Genomic DNA, 6,902 nt, shown 5'->3' with positions numbered 1-6,902 from the left:
TATGTTTGAGGTTAAATCTAATATGGTGCTGTTTCGGATTTGTTCCTTCTGTTCTTTGTTTCTTCTCATTTCTGCCTTATTTTGCTTCATTAGAATATATGTTATCATTCCATTTTATCTATATTGCTCACTTCTTAGCCATAATTCTTTGTTGTGTTATTTTGTCACTATATAAATTTAAGAATTTACTGGGGTGCCTGGGTGGCTCAGTCGGTTAAGCGTCCGGATTCAGCTCAGGTCATGATCTCGTGGTTTGTGGGTTCAAGCCCTGCGTCGGGTTCTGTGCTGACAGCTTAGAGCCTGGAGCCTGTCTTCCAGATTCTGTGTCTCCCTCTCTCTCTGTCCCTCTCCTGCTCACACTGTCTCTCTCTCTCTCTCAAAATTAAACAAAACATAAAAAAAAAAAAAGAATTTACTTTAACTTGGGTACTAAACTAAACTGTAAGTTCTCAGGCTACCTGAACTTTGTGTGCTTTGTATACAGCAGGTTGTCAATAATATTCACCTAAAGAATGAGCCTTAAAGAATAACCTTTTCTTTCTTTTCATCTTACATCAACAGACACTTGGTGATTGCCTGCTTAGCGTGCTCCGAGTAACTGAATCAGAAGTGTTTGTTTGTTTTTTGGTTTACTTAAGTAATCTCTACACCCAATGTGGGACTCAAACTCACAACCCCTAAATCAAGAGTCACACGCTCTTCTGACTGAGCCAGCCAGGCACCCCTAGAAGTTGGTTTTAATTGGGGCAGGCCTCATACATACTACATGAAGAGATGGAGCACTGATTTCCAATATGTTAACTAAATCGAGCTGAGAAAAGAAAGAGAAATTCACACATACAAAAAAATGATTAAAATTAGGGCGCTTGGGTGGCTCAGTCAGTTAAGCATCCGACTTTGGCTCAGGTCATGATCTCACGGTTTGTGAGTTCAAGCCCCGCATCGGGCTCTGTGCTGACAGCTCGAAGTCTGGAGCCTGCCTCAGATTATGTCTCCCTTTCTTTCTCTGTCTCTCCCCCGCTCACATTCTGTCTCTCTCCTTTTCAAAAATAAATAAACATTTAAAAAAATTTTTAATTATTAAAATTGGAATTACTAAAGCTTTATGTAGCATAATGTAGAAGAAAGCCAATGTGTAAATACATATGAAAAAGAAGTTTGAGGTCACCGATGTTTCAAAAATTCAATCCCATAACATAAAGAAACCTTTTTGTTGTAATAGATGCCTTTGTAAATAGTTTTTATTTTACATTTTCCAAACCTCTGGTTGTTACAGAGTCCTGTATCCTTTCTCCAATATTTTAACAAGTGTGGAAATTCAGCCTGTGGGATCACATGGGGATCAAGCAATAGAATCTGTTACTTTTAAGCTTTAGGTAGCTAATCTTACAAACTCTTCAAAATATGAGAATATTTGCTGACTCCATGAGAATCTTTGAAGTCATCAAAAATGTCAAGGATTTCCTTTAACAACTAAGCTCATATCAGGAAAGAGCTCAATATGCTGAGAAATGAGTTTCCATTTAGAAAGATGAAAGAGGGATTAGACTTACCCAGTGTTGCTCCAGAGGGCAAAACCAAGGGAATTCCTGGGAGACAGATGCCAACTCACAATGAGGAAGAATGTTCTCACAGAACTGATCGGCAACAACACAGACCGCCCCCGAGGAAAGGAGCTGAAGTGTTAGTTCAAGGAGATGCTGTAAGATCAGTTGTTCTGGACATGTTTAGGATCAAGGATTCCTTTGCACGCCTGATGAGAGCTATGGGTCGTTCTTCCCAGATAAGTCCTCAGACATGCGCACTTATATACATATACTCATGCACAATTTTACATTCGGTTGTGAAGCCCATCCTTGAACCCCAGGTTAAGAGTGTCTGGTGTACACAGATGTTTAAATTGTGAAGTGGGACTACACCCCTTCCCCTGTCAGAGTCTATCATCCTCTACTTCTATCCCCATCGCCACCAGCACCCTTGGAGTTCACCCAGGGTTTCCTGATGGAAACCCAGCAGAAGTACTTTGGGATGTTCTGTTCTACTCCTTTTTACCCTTTGACCCAATAATAATTTTCTTCCATCTTCTATCTCTCATTCCAGACATTACTGCTTCCTCTAAATTTACTGCTCCCTTCAATGGAAACAGGATTTAATTCCTTAGCTTGCTGTGATGCCAGCAGACTCCAGTCTGAAGATTTTATCTCTGAGATTACTCCTAATCTCCTCCCACAGTGGCAAGCCCTGCAGAAATATTGACAATGTGGAAGATATCACTCATTCTTCCTTTTCACTGCAGCCAGTGTGAAATCCTTGGCAATAGTGTGCCTCATGTGTTAGCCCGTGGACTTTTGGACTATCCTACTTTTGGCTTATCTTACTTTTGGCCTCTCCTATTTTTTACTATAGCTTTGCAAATAATTTACCAATGAGTTTGGTCAGACTCTATCTGCAGGAGCATACCTCATGCTTCAGGGTCAGCATCTGGACTCCACCGGTGGTATGGCTATGCATCCTATGCAGTAAGTCTGCTCTTTGAAGGGCATAGTTGAGAGTCAGTAGTCCTAGTGATCACCCATGTGGACTGTGGAGCCAGATGTCAGGGATTCAAATCCAAGCATCATCAAGTTATGTAACTACTATGTGTTGGTTTCTTTATCTGTTAAATGGAGATAATGATAGTTCCTATCCCACAGGGTTGTTATGACAAGATTATATTAGTGTACATCAATGCTTAGAATGGTACCTAGCACCTTCTAACCACTCTATAACTAGTAGTTTATTATCCGCATGCTCATTTCTAATGGACCCTAAGTCCTGGGAGCTCTTGCTCCCTAATGGCTTTGACTTTATATCCTCCTTCCCACTGACATTGGCCAAATCATTTCTTGCCATTACAACAGTGACAGGCGTATTGTTAGCAGAGTGTTAGTTTTGCTTCCCTCAGTGCAAACTGGTGCAACCACTGCAGAAAGCAATATGGAGGTTCCTCAAAAAGTTAAAAATAGAACCACCCTATGATCCAGTAATCACACTCCAAAAAATACAAAAACATATATTCAGAGGGAACACATGCATCCCTATGTTTATTGCAGCATTATTTACAGTAGCCAAATTATGGAGCAGCCCATGTCCACTGATAGATGAGTGGACAAAGAAGATGTGGTATGTATACACATACACAATGGAGTATTATTTAGCCATAAAAAGAATGAAATCTTACCATTTACAATGACATGGATGGAGCTGGAGAGTGTAATGCTAAGTGAAATAAGTTAGAGAAAGACAAATACCATATGATGTCACACATAAATGGACTTTAAGAAACAAGACAAATGGGCAAAGGAAAAAAAAGTGAAACAAACCAAGAAACAGGCTATTTTTTTAATGATTTTTATTGAGTTTTGAGGGAGAGACCATAAACAGAGAGGTGCAGAGAGAGAGAAAGGGGGACAGAGGATTCAAAATGGGCTCTACACTGACAGCAGCGAGTCCAATGTGGGCCTCAAAATCATGAATCACGAGATCGTGACCTGAGCTGAAGTTGGACGCTCAACCAACCGAGCCACCCACCCAGGCACTCCAAGAAACAGACTCTTAACCATAGAACAAACTAATGGTTACCAGAGGGTTGGGGGGTGGGGGGTGGGTGAAATAGGGGAAAAGGAGATTAAAAGTACACTTACCGTGATGAGCACTGAGTAATGTATAGAATTGTTGAATCACTATATTGTATGCCTGAAACTAATATAACACTGTATGTTAACTATTCTGGAATTAAAATTAAAAACTTAATTTTTGTTTTGTTTTGTTTTGTTTTGTTTTTTTATTTCTAGGAGAGAGATAGAGACAGCGTGAGTAGGGGAGGGTCAGAGAGAGAGGGAGTCACAGACTGAAACAGGCTCCAGGCTCTGAGCTGGCAGTCAGCACAGAGCCCGACGNAAACAGGCTCCAGGCTCTGAGCTGGCAGTCAGCACAGAGCCCGACGCGGGGCTCGAACCCACAAACCGCGAGATCATGACCCAAGCGAAAGTTGGACGCTTAACCGACTAAGCCACCCAGGCGCCCCTAAAAACTTAATTTTAAAAAAATGTTTTTTTGTTTCCCTCTCCCAGTCATATGACCTTGCAATGTCCTGGAGTAAACAGAGCAATTTCCCTGCTTCAGTAACTTTGGATTGAGCTATGTGAGTTGCTTAGTTCAATAGAAAGTTAGCATACACCATCCAAGCAGAGGTGCTACTATACATCATTTGGTTTGGTCTCTTACACCAAGATCTGCCATGAGAAGAGAAGGTCCCCAAGCAGTCTCCAGTCCAGGGCTAATGTAGAAACACATGGAACCAAACTAGACCTCCTGCAGCCTTGAGCCTGGAATCCAGCCCACCCTGGCTGAGAGGTGGCCCGCCAACAGATCTGTGAGTGAGGCGCACTTAACTTTTGGTGTGGTTTGTTATGCAGCATGAATGCAGCAGTAGCTGACTAATACAATCATACATGTTCTGTGCTTTATGACACTCTAACTTCCTCCCAAGTCAAAACCAATCATTTAGTATTATTTTTGTTAGAGGAATAATCACAGTGTATTGCAGGTATAATTTATATGAGCAGTTATCTGCCCAGCTATAATGTGCATTTCCAGAGACTAAGAGGATACATTCCTGGCACTCTACTGGGCCTGGGTAAAGTGTGATGCGACAGACAATCCCTTGCATAAGTTACCTGCTGCCTAGTAGCTTAGCTTCATTTCCTCCTCTTCTCCCCTACACGAACATGTCATCTCCTAGCAGTACTGAAATGCTTTTAGTTCCCCCAAATGTCCACTGCCTGCAGCTTCTAAACTGTGTACCAAGGCGCCCCAGGACACTTAATTCGCAGGGGCTTTGGAAGATATTTTAGCTTTCCTGAGGAAAATGTACCAATAATTAACATCCGTCAGACATGCATAAACTAGTAACTTGAAGTAATTGACAATTTCAGCATTAAATGACGATGCTTTCCTTTCAATGATATTATCTCTTTGCAAGGCTGGGTTCTCAAGAGGTGCTATAGCAAAAAGCAAACACCATGTGAAAATCAGTGTGGAACAGGAAATCATGGTGCAGGTGTCCAATCAGATTCCAACATCCGAGAAACTGTGTGTGCCCAAAAGAGGCCCACATCCCAGTGTGTCACAATGAGGTCATTAGTAGGTCACTGTAATTATTTAAGAGTAAAATAAAAAGACATTTTTCTCTAAATGTATATGTCTTATTTTTTCAAGCAGCTACTTCGTTGTGAGGACAGAAGTATTTATTAATTTGCTTGGACCTAATGAGTCCATAATGGAACTGTTAGGTGTTACTTTTGGTCTATGCCATGAAAAAGGCACCAGGACATTGAGGGTGCCAGAAACTGAGAAAGTTTAGAAATGTCTGCCCTGTGCCATTTTGCTCTTCCAGACCTTTACTGAGCACGTTTGTACTTGAAATGCCCGGGGTTCAGCTGGCAAATTCTCACTTGTCCTTCAAAACACTAGCTTGGGTGTAGCCTCCTCCAAGAAATCTTCTCTGGTACCATTGATAGAGGTGATGGCAGATGAGCCTGGCCCAGCGCCTACATCTTATTGAAGTTTTCTTCTCTATTTGTCAGTAATGCTCACCAAATAATAAGTTCATTCCTTTGTGGAAAATATCCCCAAGAAGAAAGTCCAGAGTCACCCTTGACTACTGCTTTTCTCTCAACCCCCACACCTGACCCATCAGCAAATCCAGAGTATACCTTTTCTTACCACAGCTGCCTCAGGTCCAAATTACCATTCTCTTTGCCTTGACTTTTTCAAAAGATTCTTAGCTTACCTCCCTATTTCTACCCTGGTCCCCTTCAGTCTTTCCTCAACTCAGCGTCTAGAAGGATCCTTTTATTTTATTATTTTATTTTTTTGGTTATATTTTATTATTTTATTTCATTTTTTAACGTTTATCTATTTTTTAGAGAGAGAAAGGCAGAGCATGAGCAGAAGAGGGGCAGAGAGAGAGGGAGACAGAATCTGAAGCAGGCGCCAGGCTCTGAGCTGTCAGCTGACGTGGGGCTCAAATTCATGAACTGTGAGATCATGACCTGAGCCTAAGTCAGACACTCAACTGACTGAGCCACTGAGGCACCCCTAGAAGGATCCTTTTAAATAGAAGTTAGATCAAGTTAGCCCACTCAAAAAACCCTCTAATAGCAGTGAAAGACACAATCTGTGAAGTACAAGGCCCCTGTTAGCTATCTGACTTCATCACCCTGTAGCTTCACTCACGCTGCACGCACTGCCCTCTCCCATCGCTCATACACACCAGGCACACCAAATACACAAACTGCACTTGCTAATCCTTCTGCCTGGAACTCTCTTCCTCTGGAGAGCCACAGGGTGCTCCTTTATTCCTTTTAGATATGAACTCAACTGTGTCCCTCTCAAGGACCTTCCCTGGCCATCCAATCCAAAATTTCAGCCCCACCCCCAACACTTCTGATTCCCCTTGTCTGTTTTATTTTTCTCTTTGACACGTACTGTTATCTAACATACTGTGTATGTCATTTATTTATCTGTTTATCGTCTGACTCTCCCACTAGAACATAAACTCTGGGGCGTGAGGGGCAGGAATTTTTGTCTGCTCTGTTCACTTCTTCATCCTCAGTATCTAGAACAGTATCTGTCAGGTACTCAAAATAAATGTGTTGAATGAACGACAAAAAGAAAACTGAAATGTGAAAAAATAAATGGTATTGGCACAGAGTTGGACGAATAGGTAGAACAGAATAGAAATCCCAGAAACAGGTGCGCTAGGTGGCTCAGTCAGTGGAGCATGAGACTCTTGAACTCAGGGTTGTAATTTCAAGCCCCAAGTTGGGTGTAGAGATGACTTAAAAAATAATAAAATC

Source organism: Hyaena hyaena, unplaced genomic scaffold (assembly GCF_003009895.1).
Source record: "Hyaena hyaena isolate Hyena2069 unplaced genomic scaffold, ASM300989v1 scaffold_192, whole genome shotgun sequence".
NCBI classification, from domain to species: Eukaryota; Metazoa; Chordata; class Mammalia; order Carnivora; family Hyaenidae; genus Hyaena; species Hyaena hyaena.
This window is presented reverse-complemented; position numbering follows the sequence as displayed.